The 18,021-nt window shown below is 53.2% G+C and overlaps 1 long non-coding RNA gene across 3 annotated transcripts; it reads left to right on the plus strand.

Annotated features, from left to right (window-relative positions):
* The first annotated feature begins 7,760 nt into the window (after positions 1–7,760).
* Positions 7,761–17,699, plus strand: LOC120398056. Of its 3 annotated transcripts, none has more exons than XR_005594163.1 (8): positions 7,761–7,861; positions 11,343–11,493; positions 11,731–12,433; positions 12,821–12,939; positions 13,321–13,416; positions 13,795–13,899; positions 15,739–16,639; positions 17,563–17,699. It is a non-coding gene; the product is annotated as an uncharacterized LOC120398056 (long non-coding RNA). The 3 variants fall into 3 exon arrangements; XR_005594164.1 differs by lacking the exon at positions 7,761–7,861 and adding an exon at positions 8,867–8,925; XR_005594165.1 differs by lacking the exons at positions 15,739–16,639; positions 17,563–17,699 and adding an exon at positions 14,250–14,282.
* The last annotated feature ends 322 nt before the right edge of the window (positions 17,700–18,021 follow it).

Consider the following 18,021-nt stretch of genomic DNA (forward strand, 5'->3'; position numbering starts at 1 on the left):
AATGTGGGATAGAAAAGAAATTAATTCAAGAATCATTTACATGTAGAAAGAGCAAAAATTGCTAGAAAAGTGAAAACGTCTCATCTCTAAGTGAATCCCGCTAATACTGTAGCTATTTAGAGAAACTGAACTAAAAGACAATGGCAGAGAAAAAGAATTACTTTAAAAAGAAGGAGGTGAGCATTGTGGAATTTCCAAAGGCTGCTTGCTTCAAAGCAATTGACAATTGCACGTTTTTTTTCCCAAGTCAGCATTTTAGAAATGCCAACCACAAACAATGCAAAGTCAGCAATTGCAAATATAACTTTCTTCTTATGAAACTAAAAAGCCAGGTGTCACCACAGCCACCTGATCTATGGCAGGGGGGTGCTTGGAGTGGTAGATTTAAGCCTCATATTAGCACTCTAGCACCTTTCCATAACTAAATCAAGAGCTATGCTATTTATAAGAAGTCAGAAAGGACCCTAATGAATACTAAGTAAAACATCTGCCTCTCTCCCATGCAGTATCTTATCATCCTGTACAACCTACGGCTACAAATCTCTATAATTTACCGTGAGTGAGTGGAGACAGTGGGAGGACCAGCCTGTCCTTCTCAGAAGATAGTTCTTTAGCAGAGTCATAAAGCAGCTTCTTAGAGAATCCACTGATCTCCACCTAAAGGGCCACAATTAATTGCAGGTCAAACAGCATCAAGAAAGATGGTTCCCTTGGAAGCTAGGTGGGTCCAGATTTTCCTGTTCCTTCTCCTTCTTCAAACTAAGAAGAAAACTCAACTATGCAAGAGAGATTTCATTCCATTGTCGGTGTGTATCCACCCCGAACCCATGAGACCTTCCATGGGGGCAGAGAATGGTGCACTGGGGAAGCCCATTCCATACGGTACTGTCTTTTTTTCATGCAGAGTTCAGGACAGTTTAGGCAGTTGGTCCCATTTCACTGCAAGTTATTTTGTGAGAGAATACAAAGACAAGATTTTGGGGTCAAAAGCATCAGCACTTTGAGAACAGAAAAACAATCTTTTGTCTTGGTCGACAGAATGGATTTTGGAGATCTCCTTCAGTATTAGAACTGAAAGAAAAATAGACCACCCACCTTAGTCTTTCCCCCGTAATGTTAAAAGTTGTTGCAAAATAGAGATCTCTCTCTTCTTGAACACAAATGGATTGCGTAATGGGAGGTGAGGTTTATTTGTTCTGCCAACACCAGGGGACAGAATTCCTCAGAGCTCTGAATCTTAGGTCAGGCACAAGTGGAGTGAGTGTGTCGTTAAAATACCAGTTGCATTTCCTGGCAGCAGGAGGTAGTTAGACACCAATATATGTTCTTCAAATATTGTTCAAGTTCTTAGACATGTTGATGCTTTTCTTTGTCTTTCCCTCTGTTTCATGCAGTTCATCTGTCTGAAAATCCCCCCCTAGCAATAAGCACGTCCAATCACAAATACACTCAGGCCTGGTCTACACTAGGACTTTAATTCGAATTTAGCAGCGTTAATTCGAACTAACCACTCAACCGTCCACACCAGGAAGCCATTTAATTCGAACTAGAGGGCTCTTTAGTTCGAATTTGGTACTCCACCCCGGCAGGTGGAGTAACACTAAATTCGACATGGCTAGCTCAAATTAGGCTAGGTGTGGATGCAAATCGAACTTAGTAGCTCCGGGAGCTATCCCACAGTGCACCACTCTGTTGACGCTCTGGACAGCAGTCCGAGCTTGGATTCTCTGACCAGCCACACAGGAAATGACCCGGGAAAATTTGAATTCATTTTCCTGTCTGGGCACTTTGAATCTGACGTCCTGGCTGGACATCGGGGCGAGCTCCGCAGCACCTGCAACGATGCAGAGCTCTCCAGCAGAGGAGTTCATGTTATCTGTGAATAGAAAGAGGGACCCAGCATAGACTGACTGGGAACTCTTCGATCTGATCGGTGTGTGGGGCGAGGAGTCTGTGCTTTCGGAGCTGCGCTCCAAAACAGGGAATGCGAAGACCTACGAGAAGGTCTCCAAAGCCATGAGAGACAGAGGATACAGGCGGGATTCAATGCAGCGCCGCGTGAAAATCAAGGACCCCAGACAAGGCTACCAAAAAATCAAAGCGGCAAACGGACGCTACGGAGCCTGCCACCACTGCCCCACCAGTGACCGTGGACTCTGACGATGGGACAGTGTCGACGGCCAGTTCCTCGGTGATGTTTGCGGACGGGGAAGATGAGGAAGGGTTTGTGGAGGACGAGGCAGGCGAGAGCGCTTACAACGCTGGTTTCCCCGACAGCCAGGATCTCTTCATCACCGTCACGGAGATCCCCCAACAACCCTCCCCGGCCATTAACCCGGACCCTGAATCAGGGGAAGGAGCAGTCGGTAAGTGCTGTAACCATGTTAACTTTTATTCTTAATATAACAGGAATCTTAACTGTGTGAAAAGTAGGTCTCACTAGATATGGGGATAGAACAGAAATCATCCTTGGAGATCTCCACGAAGCTCTCCTTGCGTTAATGGAAAAGCATCAGCAGGAGGTTCCTGCCTTATTGGGTGCTCTGTGGTAGCACAGTTTTCCGCGCAAGGCTTTCATGAGGAACTCAGGGAGCACTGCCTCCCCGAGCACAGCTGCATCGGGCCCTGCTTCGTGCTAGCTTTCACGCAGCATGCGCTCTCTATCTCCTTCAGTGACCCTCCTCAGGGTGATCTCGCTCGGAGACTCCTGCATCTAATTAGGGTAATTACTGTAATTTTACGCCTGGTCCAAAGTATTTTTAAAAAATCTATGGACAGACGGCATAGCACAGACTCAGCACGCAGCTGCGTGACGAGCGTAACGGAAAGCCAAAGAATATAATGGACGCTCATGGAGGGAGGGGGGAATGAGGACGCAAGGTATCCCACAGTTCCTGCTGTCTCCGAAAAGTATTTGCATTCTTGGATGAGCTCCAAATGCTTCTAGGGTCAAACACAGTGTCTGCGGTGGGTCAGGGCATAGTTCGGCAACATACACAAAAGGCAAAACAGTGTCCATGGTTGCCACGCTATGGCGTATGCCAGGGCAATTCTGGGAAAACGGGCTTGAAATGATTGTCTGCCGTTGCTTTCCCGGAGGAAGGAATGACTGGCGACATTTACCCAGTATCCACCGCGAAAATGATTTGTGCCCCAGCAGGCACAGGGGTCTCAACCCAGAATTCACAGAGACAGCCTAGACTCAGTTAATTGTTCGCAAAAATGTATCTTTGCAAGGAATTCACTCCCTGTTTCCCATCTCACAGCTTCCACTGTCTCCAGACCTGCCACAGCATCCCCCTCGCAGAGGCTGGCAAAGATTAGGCGGCGAAAGAAAAAGACAAGGGACAAGATGTTCGAGGAACGTATGGGCTGCTACCTAGCAGAGGCGGACCAGCAGAGCCAGTGGAGGGAAACCGTCTCTCTGTGCCAGCGCTCACACAGCGAACAGGAGGAGAGGTGGCGTGAGGAAGACAAGCAGGCGACTGAAACGCTGCTTGGACTAGTGAGGGAGCAAACGGACACGCTCAGGCGCCTTGTGGATGTTCTGCAGGACCGCAGCCAGGAGGACAGAGCCCCCCCACAGTGTATCTGCAACCGCCCTCCCCCGCCACAAAGTCCCATACCCCCCTCACCGAAAATAATCAGGAGGAGGGGCGGCCGGGGACGTGAATACTGTCACTGCACCACAGCACAGTGCTCAAGTACCCAAAAGCTCTCATACCCTACATTTGCCGAAGTCCTTCACTTCCAGACTCACAGTAGTCCCAATCCCAGTCCCATCCCCTAACTGTCTACTTAATTAATAAAAATGCTTTGCTGTTAATTACTGTTTCCGTTATGTTTTTTCAAAGAAGACTGTGTTTGAATGGGGGGCGTGGGGAAGGGGGTGGTTAATTGCATAGGACAGTCACCTTTCCCAGGGTACAGACACGGGGGCAGGATCAGCAGCGGGTCACACACACGGTGCAGTCAGTAGGCACCCTGGTCGGTTTTTGGAGGTGGTTTCCAGGATCTGTGTGGGTGGGGGAGATGTGACTTTGCAGCGGGGGAGGGCGGTTACAGATCTTATACAGCAGTCCTTGTCCTGGACCGCTGAGTTACGCAGCTGAGGAATCTGTATCCGTCCTCCTCCACCACAAGGTCACATATCCGCCCGCACACAGAATTCCATAAAGAGGGATGGCAGGCTCCGTTGAAAGAAGCATTCCGGCACTGCGGACCGCTCTAGGAGCAGGAGCCTGTCATTCCTGGAGTTTAGAGGCGGTCTTTACATCACCGCACACCCTACCCAGCACAGCCTGCTTCCCAGTTTCAACCCTTTCACGAAAAGTCATGAATAAAGAAACCTTTGTTAAGTAATAATGGGACATGTATTTTATTTTTACACGTGTGCTGGAAGTGGGGGTAATGGGGTGAACGGAGTATGTAACCAAAGAGGAGAGTCAACAGTAACTGGGTAAAGAAACAGGGGCAGGTTCAGCTTCTCTGTAAAGAAACTGAACAGTCACAGGTCACGCTGCTCGCTGCTCGCTGGTATTTGAAGAGTTCCTTGTCGCTGTCCCAGGCGCCTGTATAGGGCTTCATGAGCAAGTGCATTAGTGGGCAGGCTGGGTCCCCGAGGATGACTATAGGCATCTGCACATCCACAACAGTTATTTCCTGGTCCGGGAAGAAACTACCTTCGTGCAGGCGTCTGAGCAGCCCACAGTTCCTGAAAACACACACATCATGAACCTTGCCCGGCCACCCGACGTTGATGTTTGTAAAATGTTCCCTATGGTCCCCCAGTGCTTGCAGCACCATTGAAAAGTAGCCCAATTTCTCAGCAGCTGACTGTGGAAGAGGTGGAGGATAAAGTGCGAGGAGGAGAAAACGGCGATGATCGCAGCGGGCTCCATGCTTGCAGTGCTGTGGCGTCCGCGCTGTCACTGACCAGAAAAGTGCACGAACAGATTGCCCACAGGCGCTTTCAAGGAGGGAGGGAGGGAGGTTGTGATTGACGGTTCAATGACGACACTTACCCAAAACCACCCTCGACACATTTCTCCCCCCAGCAGGCATTGGGGGCTCTACCCAGCATTCCAATGGGCAGCGGGGACTGCGGGAACTGTGGGATAGCTTCCCACAGTGCACCGCTTCCAAAGTCGACGCTGGCCCCGTGAATGTGGACTCAGAAATTCGAATTAGTGTATTTAGTATGGATACACAAATTCGACTTCATAAGGTCGAATCCACAAATTCGAACTAAGTTGATTCAAAATAGTCTTGTAGTGTAGACAAGGCCTTAGAGGAGCAGGGGAAGATTTTAAACAATATCTGCCAGGATTAGAGCTGTGAAGAAAGTTTCTTTCAGAGAGGCAGGACTAGACGTCTGTGTGTCGCACAGCCAAAGGGCAAGGAGCATTCTGATGCTCAGTGCTGAGCGAGAAGGAACATTTGCAGCAGCAGCATGAGAGGGTCCAGGTGCCCAGTAAAAAGTCAGGAAATGCAGCTGCACGTGCCCGTCCGATTCAGATCTCGATTGAGTGCTGTCAAGGGCCCTCAGCAAAGAGCCTGTCATGCCACATGCCATTTAGCTGAGCCCTGGCGGGATACTTATCAGGCAGGATAACGAGGGTGATGCTGCAGCTGGGAACAGGGAAGATCCTGCCAATGTCCCTAAAGGCCAGGATTTGACCTCACATTAGATCAGGAGGACCAGTTTGGAGACGATAGCAGTGAAAACTCTGGAGACGGGGATGTGCCTGGCCAGAGATTGGAAGTCCAGGTGGTTACTGCAACTCCCTAACCCCTCCCTTCCATTGTTTTCTAGAGAAATTGGACTTTCAACACTGAGGATTTGGTAGGTTATGGCCAAATAATCTACTGTCCTGGATATTATGCCCTGCATTGCTGTGTGTGTGTCTGGGGGGAAGTGCAGACGCCACAACATTTGCATGGCCTCCTCTCCCTTCCCCTCCCCTCCACCAGCCTCTGCTGGGCACAATCCCAAGTGGATGCAGGGCACTGGGGGGAAAGGTTTGGGAAAAGCCAGCTTTGCTGTTTATCCAAGAGTTCAGAGTATGGGCTGTACGGCTTGTGCTGAAGCCCACGGTCTGTAGCAAGTTCACAACTAGAAATCAGTGCCCCTCTGTCCGTTTCACCGCAGGCAGGCAGGCAGGTGGGGGTGGAGGGGTTCAAACAAGGCTTGGATCAATGCTCTCCATCCTAGCTCAGGCTTTGGTTGGTTTCCTTCATTTCCCCCCCAGTCCTGGTAGCTTATTCTGGGAAGTGTCTCAGGCGGCAGGAATTCTCCACGGCCTTTCAAGAGAACTGGGAGTGCAAACCTGCTCGGGCATCCATAATAGCCAGGTCCCTACCACATTCAGGGCTCACTTTGACTAATTTACAAACCTCTGGCCTTGAAATTGACCAACGTCACCATTTCAGATGTTTCCACCTGACATTTCCTGGCATTGTAACCATGGGGGTGCTGACCAAACTGGGAGAACGGGGGAGTTCAGAGGTTGTTGTGGGGGGGTCACAGCATTGTCACCCTCACTTCTGTGCTGCCTTCAGACCTGGGCTCCAAGGGCAGCAGCCAGCAACCTTTCTGAAGCTAGAGGAGGTTCCCAGATGTGCAGGTGGGTCCCTGCTGTTGGCAGCACCTCAGCTCCTACCTACTACTTGGGAGCACCTCGGCTCCTACCATTTTCGGGGCATCCAGAGAAATGGACCCCTGAGCCCCAGAAGGAACTGCAAGGGAAGCCCCGAGCCCCTGCTGCAGATGCCGGGCAGAAGCCGCAAGCCCAGGCACCCAGAGCGCCAGCAGGAGTGGGGAGGGGCATGGAAGTCCTGATCCCGGTGCCCCAGCACTGGCTGCAGCCACAGGGGGCCAGAAGCTCTGAGTCCGGGCACCCAGAGACGTGACTGGAGCAGAACTGCCAAGAGCAAAGCCCTGAGCCCAACGCCGGGCTGATGCAGCGCGCTCACTTCTGCATTGCCTCGGCAGGTGCGTCTGATATCCCCACTGACAGGAAGTCCTGTCCCCAGCCGGGCAGAGAAACAGCTAGGAGGCCCCTACTGGGTTCTCCTGGCTGGGGGGTCCAGCAGGACAGGGAGATCGGATTTCACGGGGCAGGGCTAATTCGATCTAGCCAAAAAAGGCACAACAAGAACCAACAGCTGCCAGCTGAAGCCAGAGAAATTCAAATGAGACGTAGGCACACATTTTTGACAGTGAGGGAGACTAGCCACTGGAACAAATTACCCAGGGGAGAGATGGAGTCTCTGTTTCCTGGTGTCCTCACATCACAACTGCCTGTCATTCTGGAAGGTGCCTTTTAGTGACTTACAAGCAATTGGGCTTCATTTGGTGCAAAGTGTGTGAAATTTCATAGCTTGTGAAATAGAGGCCAGATTAGGAGATCGAATTGTTTCATAACCTCTATGAAAAGCTCAGTGTGGGGTGCAGAACAGACTCTGCTGTTTTACTGGGTAGCCTGCTTGCTCCCCAGAATCAATAATGAGCAAGTAGGGTGATCCGTGGTGCAGCTCAAACATCCAGCTGGGCTGGCCAGGGGCAGACATCAGGGAAAGGTGGGTGCGGCAGTGACTTCACAAAGGCCTTTGGCAGGAACTCAGCCTATTGGGCAAAGATGATGAGGCGTCTGTGACTCACAGAGCTCCCTTGCCAACAGCCAGGCAGGAAGGGATGCGGGGCAGGGAAACCTCGGAGAGCCCTGTAGCCTTGCTGCAGCAAGCCTCCAGCTCGCGGTCTCGCTGAGGACCGAGAGACGTTGGTGTGCAGGAGATTCAGTGCGTGTGTTTTTCATTCCCGTGTGGATTTGTTTCAAAGACATTGTCATCTGTGTAGAAGGTAAGAAAAAATATAGGCTCTAGATATAGATACAAGATAGGGGACTCTATCCTAGCAGATTCAAAGGCATCACCACCCTCCTAGGGAAAAAGTTTTTCCTAATATCCGAGTCTTCTACACTTCAACTTGAGAGCATTGCTCCTTGTTCTGTCATCTGCCAGCTCTAAGATTTCATGAGAATCAATCTTTCATTAGGAAAATAATTAAAAAATGCAAATACAAAAAACTTTGAGTGAAATCAACCCATCCTGATCTTTAGTGTCTGGGGTGTGGGCCTTGGGGGCCAGATTGAGACCCTCAGGGACTAGTAACACCCAGGAAGCCAGTAAAATAATTCCAGTTCTCTTAGCATCCCAGCCTCCCTAATCCAAGGAACAACTGAGAGCTGCAGGAGACAGAGGGATGCTGAGAAGGTCTAACTCATGACTGAAAATACAAAGATGTGTTATTGGCTTTGGTTGGGGGAAAAGTAACAAATCTGTCGGGATTCTTACCCCAAACAACAATCGCCCATTGTCCTTTAGAGCACAAGGGCCCTAACACGCCTGACTTGCTCAAATCTCTCTCCTGCTAGGGCTGAGAGAATTTTCTACATGCCCCATGATACCGAGGGAAAGAGAAAAGAAGTGACCTCTCTTTGGTCACACAGCAAGGCCATGCCAGAGCTAGAAAGAGAAGCATAAGAAAGAAGTTGTATCAAAATGTTTTGCATTTCAAACTGACTGATTTCTTAAACAAAGGCAATTTGATGTGTGGTTAGTGAACGGAAATGATACATTTTTGTCTCCACGTGTTTCTAGATTTATGAACCAGTAGATCTATCCCCTTGTTTTTATCCATAGATTGAGGGAGGAAAGCAAGTTTGCCTGTTTTGTGAATTCCCAATGGCTTTCTTGAATTTCAGCAAACTAGTCGATTGAACTGAACGATTTGAATAAACTGAAAGGAAGACAATATTTTCTGCACCTTTCAAGGAAGCTACTGAGCAAGTGGGGTGATCCGGGGTGCAGCTCAAACATCCAGCAGGGCTGGCCAGGGGCAGACGTCAGGCCTGCCAGGGAAAGGTGGGTGTGGTAGTTACTTCACAAAAGCTTTTGGCAGAAACTCAGCCCACTGAGCAAAGACAGTTAGTTGGGAATTTGTCCTGCTTTGAGCAGGGGGTTGGACTACATACCACCTGAGGTCCCTTGCAACCCTGATAGTCTATGATTCTATGAATGAGGCATCTGTGACCTCACAGAGCTCCCTTGCCAACAGCCAGGCAGGACAGGGATGCGGGGCAGGGGGAACCTCAGAGCCCTGTAGCCTTGCTGCAGCAAGCCTCCATCTTCACTTTGCTAGATAAAGGTTATGAGCAGACAATGGCTGGAAGTTGAAGCTAGACCAATACACACTGGAAATAAGGCGAGGAGCATTTTTAACATCAGAGTTTGGAGCAATTCAATGAGGGTTGTGCTGGATTTTCCACAACTGGCCTATTTTAAAATCAAGCTCGGTGTTTTACTAAAATCTGCTCTAATTCCTATGGGAATTATTTTGAGGCACATTCTATGGCCGAAGTGAAACAGAAAGTCAGACCACAGTGGTTTCCTCTGGGCTTGGAATTAATCTCTGACTCGCTGGGGCGTTTGGAATGTGACCATTTAGCTTCCTCTTCCTCCTTCCCTCTTGTCCCCTCTTCTCAATTGGAAAACGGGCCACCAGAAAAGCTGATTTCCACCCTGGGCCCTTCCATTAGTGCTGTAAGCTGAAGGGCATTGTGACTTGAGAGTGAATTCAGCCAGTCAGTGCTAACTCTCCACAGGTGATTTGCATAAGTCAGTAAATGAACCTGCAGGTTTCCGTGGAAGCGATGCCCAAGGCAGGGCTCAGGCTTCGGGTTTATGCTCAGGGTTAGTGGAGTCAGGAGCGACAGGTGGCTGAGTTACCTCTGGTGTCACAATGTTACTGCTCAGGTTCCTCTGCCTGCTGCACCACCTGGGCAGTGACTGTCAAGGGGAAGGTTTTGTGGATTTGAAAGTTAGAAACCAGGAAGCGCAGAAGAGGAATGGCTTAGAGAGTTTGGCAGTAAAATGTAGGTTTTGTGGCAATATCCTGTGCAATAGCTACTGGATCCGGGACGGAGACAGCATTCCTGCCCCTCCCACCACCTCTTATCTGGGCCTACATAAAAGAGACTAGCTAGAGTTTTGCACACTTGTTTGTTTAAGACTGAGCAAATAAGGCCCAACAAATTACTGCTAGGATGAATTTTGCTGCCTCCTCTCCTTGAACAGAATACAAGCAGTTTCTGATTCTCTCAGATGAAGTAGTTCTTCTAAAATCAAGGGCAAGACCAATCAATGGCTTTTTTACAACCCAAACCCCGCCCCCAAAAGAGATTTTTTTTAATTTAAACTGGGTTTTTTAAATTTATATTGAAAAAGTTTTTTTTTAAAACTTATCCAGTATAAAATTTGAAACGATGACAAGTGATGTTAAGGCCTCTAGTTGCTCCAGCCTATTAAAGTAATTTAAATAACTACATATATGAAGAAATCCATGTTTGCTGCCAAGTGTCAGAGGAAGTCAAAGCACTGAACTGTTGGAAGTCATTGCCTAAGCACCTGGGGGTCCAGAAGTTATTGAAACACTCAGCCAGATTTTGGCAGCACTAGCCTCTTCTGCGGGTGCAGAAAGAATATTTTCTTCATTCCAGTTGATGTAGCTACTTCATTCAAATGTAAGAAATTGATTGGGGGTTCGAAAACGATGAAGGCTTCTTCTCCCCTTGTAATATATGAATAAACGCTAGAGAGGAGGAGGTGTGAGCTACTACTTCTAAAATCTGGAAGGACATTATGAGCAGGAACAATCAGTTCAGTGCACGAACTAGAGATACTTCTTTACCTCAGTTTGTTTGAAAGGAAAACAAATGGTTCAGTCAACCTTTTTGTTTTTCTGTGTCCTGCAAAACCAGCAAGTCAACATGTTTGAATGGATCCCTATTCCTAGCATCATAGAAGACTAGGGCTGGAACAGACCTCAGGAGGTATCTAGTCCAACCCCCCTACTCAAAGCAGGACAAACCCCAACTTCATCATCCTCATTGGCTAGAACCACCCAGTGAGCCAGTAACAATATCCATTCCTGTTACCGTCCAAGCCACCGCAGTCCAAGGAACAGCTGAGGGCTGCGGGAGACAGAGGGGTGCTGAGAAGGTCTAACTCATGACTGCCAACCCAGAGATGTATTATTGGCTTTGGATGGGAGACGAGGAGCAAATCCGTCAGTCACTACAACAGGTCACACTCGGAGCTAGGGAGACTGGGAATTGAGTCCTGCTGGCACTTCCCAGCTCTGGCTTTCTGGAGGAGGAGGAAGACAGCAGCTCCCCTAGCTGACCCTGAGGCACCTTCTGGGCCCAAATGGAGGTGGCCCCGGGTACAGGTATGGAGTGTCCCAGGAGTGTTCCGCTAGTGGCATTGTATTGTTTTCACAGCCAGTTTCAATCTCTGGTTTCTACCCCTTGCCCTGCTGGCAGGGCATTGAGCGGCACCCGTTGCCGGCCAGCTGGGTGCAGGAGATCGAGGAGGGTGAATGGAGGAGCAACCCTGAGCATCTGCCATCCAGCTCCATCTGATCTAGAGCAAGTAAGTGGAGTTCTCCAGAGCCATCCCCAGTGTGGTGGGAATATCCCACCACTAGGGCTCCCAGCCCATCCCTTGTCAGGGTTTGTTCCCCAGCTTGAGGTTTCCTGTGCCCTGGGATGGGATGTGTCGGGAGGAGAAATTGCCTCAGCAGAGGGGAGGTGGGCAGGGAGCAGGCAGGCTCGTTAATGAGAGGCTGCTTTGAAGCCAGACTCATGGCTGCTCCCCACTCTGTTCCAGGATGGAGCGAATAAGGCGGATGCTCAGGAGGAAGGCCGGGCAGGTGGCTCCAGAGCCAGCAGAAAACATCAGCCAGCCTTCCCAGGAGGAGAGCGGCCCCTCTGTCCCCACGGGCGGGGAAGAGGCTTGTGGCCGGGGTAAGGAGAGGAGCTGCGTCGCCTGCTGGAGGAGGCGGAAGACAGCAGCTCCGCTAGCTGACCCTGAGGCACCTTCTGGGCTGAAATGGAGGTGGCCCCGGGTTCAGCTGTGGAGGAGAGAGCCAGGAGAGGGCAGGAGCCGGAGAAGGCAGCTCTGGGGCTTCCTTTGCAGAAAGCCAAGGAGCCAGGAGCTGCGCCCCAGGGCCCATCAGGAGCCGTCCACCACCATGGCAACTGAGGGGCCCTGCTCCAGCCCCACCCTGGCCCTGGAGGAGCCTCCCACCAGCCCCACCCTGGCCCCAGAGGAGCCTCCCTCCAGCCCCACCCTGGCCATAGAGGAGCCTCCAGCCCCACCTTGGCGACTGAGGAGCCTCCCGCCAGCCCCACCCTGGCGACTGAGAAGCCTCCTGCCAGCCCCACCCTGGCCATGAAGGAGCCTCCTGCCAGCCCAGAGCAGGAGTTGAGCGACTGCGTGACAAACACCAGCAGCTCCGCATACTCCTGCGGGGCCAGCAGCTCCTCCGTGGGGTCTGGCACCCCTGTCTTTGAAGGCTCCCTCTTTGGAGGTGAGGGGAGACCCAGGGGAAAGGGAGGAGGACTGGGGCGGTGGGGGACTAGTAACACCCTGTGCCCATCGGCTCGCCAAGGCGCCGGGACTGACCCACGTGAGCCCCACTAACACCAGAGGGGGTTGCACAGCCATGCCCCAAGGCAGCAGATGCTGGGCGGAGTCGGGGAGCTCCAGCCTCCCCTGATCATGTTGGGGGCGGGGGAGCTGACTGCCACGGGGCCCTGAGGCTGATGGGGCTGAGGGCGTCTCTGGGAGGGCAGGGTGGGGCCCTGGCTGCCATGGGGCTCCTTACAGAAAAAGGGGAAACATGGAGCCTTCTCTGTCCACTGCATCCCCCCAGCAGCAGAAGGGATTAAACTTTCTCCTTCCTTCCCTGGTGCAGACACCCCCAGTGCCCAGGTGTCGTGGCCTGAGGAGGAGGAAGAGGAGGAGGAGTAGGATTTGTGCCCTGAGGAAGATACCATCTTGGTGATCCAGCAGCACCTCCAGGGCAGAGCTGAGGTACAAAAATCCCCCAGCTGCGCTGCCACCCAGTCTGTCCTGCTCCTTGTTCCATCCCCACCCAGGCAGGAGGTCTTGCACCAGAGAATCCCTCACCCCCAATGTGGGGGACACATCTCCTCTGTTATCTGGCACCCCAAAGTGGGGACATTTGTCCCACACAGGCCAAGGTCCCCGCAGACAGTGTCGAAGTGCAAGGATTGATGAGGCAGCAGGCATCCAGCCATGAACTCTTGCTAAGTGTCCCTGGAGTGATGTGAATGGGAGAGGCCAGGATGTGCCTTTTGAGTCTTGCCAGGACTCCTGGAGAATCCTCCTAATTGTCCCCTGACTGGTGTAGCCCCATGTCCCATGACTGACGGGTGCTCCCTCTTCTTGCAGGCTCTGCACAACCGCTATTCGCGAAGCCTGGACACCATCCTCAGGGACCGGCTAATAGAGACCCCCACCATGGAGAAGCTGCAGCACCTCCTGGAGGTGAGTAGAATGGACGGTCTGGGGTGGAATTGCCCCTGAACCCTGTGGGAGGGTAGCAAAGGAGAGACTAGAAGAGCCACGTTTCCATTGTGTCCTCCCAGCTTGGACCCAGCCGGCCACACGTTCCCAGAGCTGCCAGTGCAGGGGGAAGGAGCTGGGACTGTCAGCCAGAGCTCTGCACGGTTGCATTAAGCACTAACAGTGAGCACCAGGGCTGGCTGGGGCCTGAGAGACTGAACCCCCTTTTCAAGCTCTGCGACCAGGGCTCGGCTACTCCACCCTGAGAACAAAGTCTCAGCCCCTTGGGGAGGGGGAGAGGCTGGTTTGTAGAGCATGTACGCCTGCCCGCTGACCCTCCCCTGCCTCCTTCTCCCGCAGCACGTCCATCCCTCTCTCCTGTCAAACAACACCCAGGAGAGAGCCAGGGCCGTACAGACCCGCGCGGCCCTGCTCCAGTTTGCCACCTCCCTGCCTGGATTTGACGTAAGTGACCTCTGATCCCAGCATCCTGCAGAGTCAAGTTCATCATCCCCTGGCTAAGTGGTCCCCCCTGGGTCCGTAAGGGACTGCGTTCCATAGGCCGCTGGCTGGCAGGGTCGTGCCTGGCCTCAGGGCCCTTGTTATTCTGGAGCAACAAGGCAGCGAGTGCTCAGCGAGGGCCCTTGCCCTGCTCCCTTTGCTCCGAGCTCCCTTGGGGGCAGAGAGGAAGAGGGCTCTCGTTCCTGTCCCCCAGCGCCTCCTACACAGGGGTGGGAGCAGAGCTCAGGTCCAGGGGCGCTGGGGAGCTGAAGGGAGAATGTTGATGGATTCCCCTCTCTTCCTCCTTCCACCAGACCTCCTCCACCTTCTCCAAGGCAGGTGAATTCATGCTGCAGCTGGGTCTCTGTGTATCCCACCCAGCCAGTGACATCAGTTGGCAAGCCAGGGGTGGTATCTATTGTCTGCACAGGCTCCTGCTCCAGAAGAGGGGTAAGAAACCCAGCTGGGCAATGGGACCCCATGGAAACGAGCCTCTGAGAGACTAGCTCCAGCTGGCCATTGGGATGCCTCTAGAACTAAGGCCTCTCTGCTTAGACCCGCTGTAGTGGGAAAGAGGAACCCCAATAGAAAGAAGGCCCCTCCTTTGAGACTCCCTCTGCTGGGCAATGGGACCCTACAGAAAGAAGCCTCCTCCTCTGAGACCGACCCCAGCTTAGATGGTGACTCTTTCTCTCTCCCTCTCTCTGAATTAGGGAGATGAGTGTGAAAGTGGCAGGGAAATCGGCTGCTTTATCTCAGAGCCCGGCTCTGTCCCCCAGCCCAGGGAAATCAGCCCACCCCCGTACGGGGCAGCCAGCTCGTGAGGGGACAGGAACGGAGCTATTGAGACACATGGAGGGAAAGAGCCCATCATGAGGGCAGGGGCAGGAGCAGGCACCACAGGGGACGGACACAAAGCTTGTAGGGTGTCACCAGTCAGGTAGCCAGGGCCAGATCCTGACTTCAGTGGGTGTGGGGGGTTCTCAGTATTAGACACCCCCATGAACAGGCACCCACTCCCAGAGCACAATGACCGTAAGGGTCACATGATTACTGTGATGGCTGAAACAAATCCCCCTTCTGGTACTAACCCGCCTGGCATGGACCCTGCGATTCCATTGGGCCGCGGATGCCAGGAGGAGTCTGGCCAGTGTGCACCCAAAAGGAAACAGGCACTGAAAGCGGAAGGCCAAACCTCCCCAATGGGTGTGTCTTTCTCCCCCAAGGCTCAACACCAGAGAGGCACCAGACCTGTGGTGCCGGGACGGGCTCCATGACCCCAAACGCCTGGGGTATAGAAACCTGGCCAGGGTGGGAGAGGTAAGGACTCTCTGCTGGTGCATTGCAGCAGCTCAGGTGTGGAGCTATGTCCCGCTGCAGTGAGTGTGTCATGGACACAGGGCAAGAGCCTGCTCCTTATTTCCACAGAATATGTGAGGCTCCTGGGAATGTCCGTGGGGTGAGGCATGGGAATGAACCAGATCTAAAAGACCCCAAACCTCTAGCGGGTGAGCTGCGGGAGCTATCGCTGCTGGGAGCAGCAGGGGTCCTGCATTGTCTGTGTGAGCTGGGTTCCAGAGCGCGCAGACACATTCCCAGCATCTCATGGCACCTGCGGTGAATCCTGCTCCATAAGAGCTATTGGAGGCCTCAGTGCCTGCAGCCTCCTACTTAAGGGGGTTCCCGGTCCATGGGACCCTAAAGGTTGGCTGCCCCAGGACTCTTCTCCACCTTGTGAGACACTCGAGGGATTTGGAGCCTGGTTCTGGGCCATTGTAAGGGCTCTGGTTCTTTTGGTTTTAGGTCTTTGGCGAGCTCTTCACGGAGGAGCAGAAAAGATCTTTCCTCCAGGCGGGGCTGCTGGCCATCCACCACCACCTCCTCCACGTCAGCCAGGCTGGCCTGGTGCTGACCTATTCCATCTTGGGGGAAGCCGGCCAGTTGCTAGAGGATGAGGTAACCAAAGAGGGGTCACCTGGGGAGAGACCCCCAGGGCCTTTCACCTCCAAGCCATTGAAAATCACTCCCATCCCATCCCCATGTGCTGACCAGGGAGCAAGGAGAGGATGAACCCAGGCAGGTGCCATTGGTCAGAGCCAGCTTGTGCCCTGAGCAGCTCAAAGCAGGGCCGACCCAGCTCCCCAGCAAGGCTATTTCCTAACAGGTGTCACATCAACACGACACACTGCCATTGCTCATGCTAGGGGCTGCCAACTCCCCTAGCCACCTCTGTGAGCCTTTCATCCCCCTCCGGGCCTCAGGCCGGTTCCTAGAGCTCTGGTATCGTGTTATCCCAGCCACCACCTGCTACGGGAGAACTGGAGGAGTCAGGCAGCAGAGCCTGCTTAAGTGCCCCATTCACCAGAGCCACTGCCCATGGCATCATGTTAAGGACATGGGGATCCCTGGGGGAAAGGTGTCCACTTCTTCTCACCCCCTGGCACTACTGCCCAAAGCCTCCCAGCCCCTGAGCTGGAGGGGGCGAGGGTGGCTGAGGGGACTCTGGGGAGCGGAGTGGGTGTCGGAGTCTCTGATTGATCCTTGTTCCCTTGCAACAGGGGGACATTACAGCCAACCTCATGGTCCAACTATTTAATATCAGGGACTTGGGCCAGGTGCCCAAATCCCTGCAGTGGCTGTGCTCCGTGGGGCAGCATTGAACACCCCCCCTCTTTGTATGACCAGCTCCCACCCCCTGCCGCAGGTACTGCTCTGTCTCACTGTGCCTGGGGGGAAGGGTTGGGGGGAGCGGCCATAGAGCCGCAGCACTGAGAGAAACCAAGGCCGAGCACCTTGCTCTGGACACCCTGCCCCACCCCGACCCCTGGGGCTGGGGACAGGCCAAATACTGGTTGGGAAGAATCAGGCTGTGGGGCATCAGAAGTGAGAGCATCCGCAGAGCCAGGGGTTATGCTCAATAGCCATTGCAGTCTGGGAGGGGTGGCCTGACATGGAGCCCCTCCCCTGTCGTCACTGCTCAGACCTTCCCATGGCCCCTGTCGCCCCTGACGCAGCGAATGTCCGACCATCCCCCACCCGGGTCCCAATCCACCCACCTGGTATCTGAACCCTTCCCAGCCAGGAATGAAACTCCCCCCGAACACCCTGGGGCAGGAGAGGAGCCTCCCCATCTGGCAGGTGGGAAATGAGACGCAGAGGAAGGGCTGTGGGCCTGGTCACACAATCCTGGGTGTAGATCTGGGAAGTGGACTGGGTCCCAGCCTAGATCCTTTCCCCCAGGGGCACCTTCACTTTCTGCCCTTTATTCTCCCCTCCGGCTCGGGGGTCTGAGAGTGTGAAATGAACAGGGAGGGTGACGGGGTCCTGGCAAACAGCCTGGATGGGAGCTCCCCTTGTCTTGGTCCCAAGGCTCAGAGACATCTTTGTCATCCCGCTGTCCTTCTGTTATTGCTAGGAAGGGAGTCTCCTGATGAGGGGTCTCCAGGCCTCCAGTAAGTCATCCTCATTCCCGCCCACATGTACCCCCTGCCCTGCCCTTCGGTTTCTCGCTGTTGACTCTGGCTGGACTCTTGGCTCCGGTCTCTGGCTATGACTTTGGCGTGACCCTTCTTGGCTCCAGATTTGGGTTCTGAACCCCGGCTCAGTATTCTCCTTGCCTTTCCCTAGCCTCGCTCCAGGCCCTCCATCCACCCGCTCCAGCTCTGCCTGCTCCTCCTCCTGATCTTCCCCAACCCCTCCGATTTCGACTACATGGCTTCGACCTTTGCGTGGATATGGACTTTGGCTCGTACTTCTGACCACCCGGCTTCGACCTCTGGCCTGGACATGGACACTGGCTCCGGTTCTGCCTGGACATACTCAGCACCCGGCAGCAGTAGACAGGCCCCACCATTAATCAAACCCTAACCCCGCCCCATGACACCTTAGTCCCTCCCACCTGTCACCGGAAGTCCCGCCCCATGCGGGTATTACTTCGTGGGCAAGCCGGCCACATGACTGGAAGCCAGGTGTGTCATGTGACCCCTCTAAGAACTCCTCCCACCACCCTCTACCAATCAGGATGGGTTTCCTCCCGGAAGGCCCCCCCCAAGAGGAGATTTGACCAATCAGGGCGAGCTCTGTGGT

This window comes from Mauremys reevesii, linkage group 2 (assembly GCF_016161935.1).
Source record: "Mauremys reevesii isolate NIE-2019 linkage group 2, ASM1616193v1, whole genome shotgun sequence".
Classification (NCBI taxonomy): domain Eukaryota; kingdom Metazoa; phylum Chordata; order Testudines; family Geoemydidae; genus Mauremys; species Mauremys reevesii.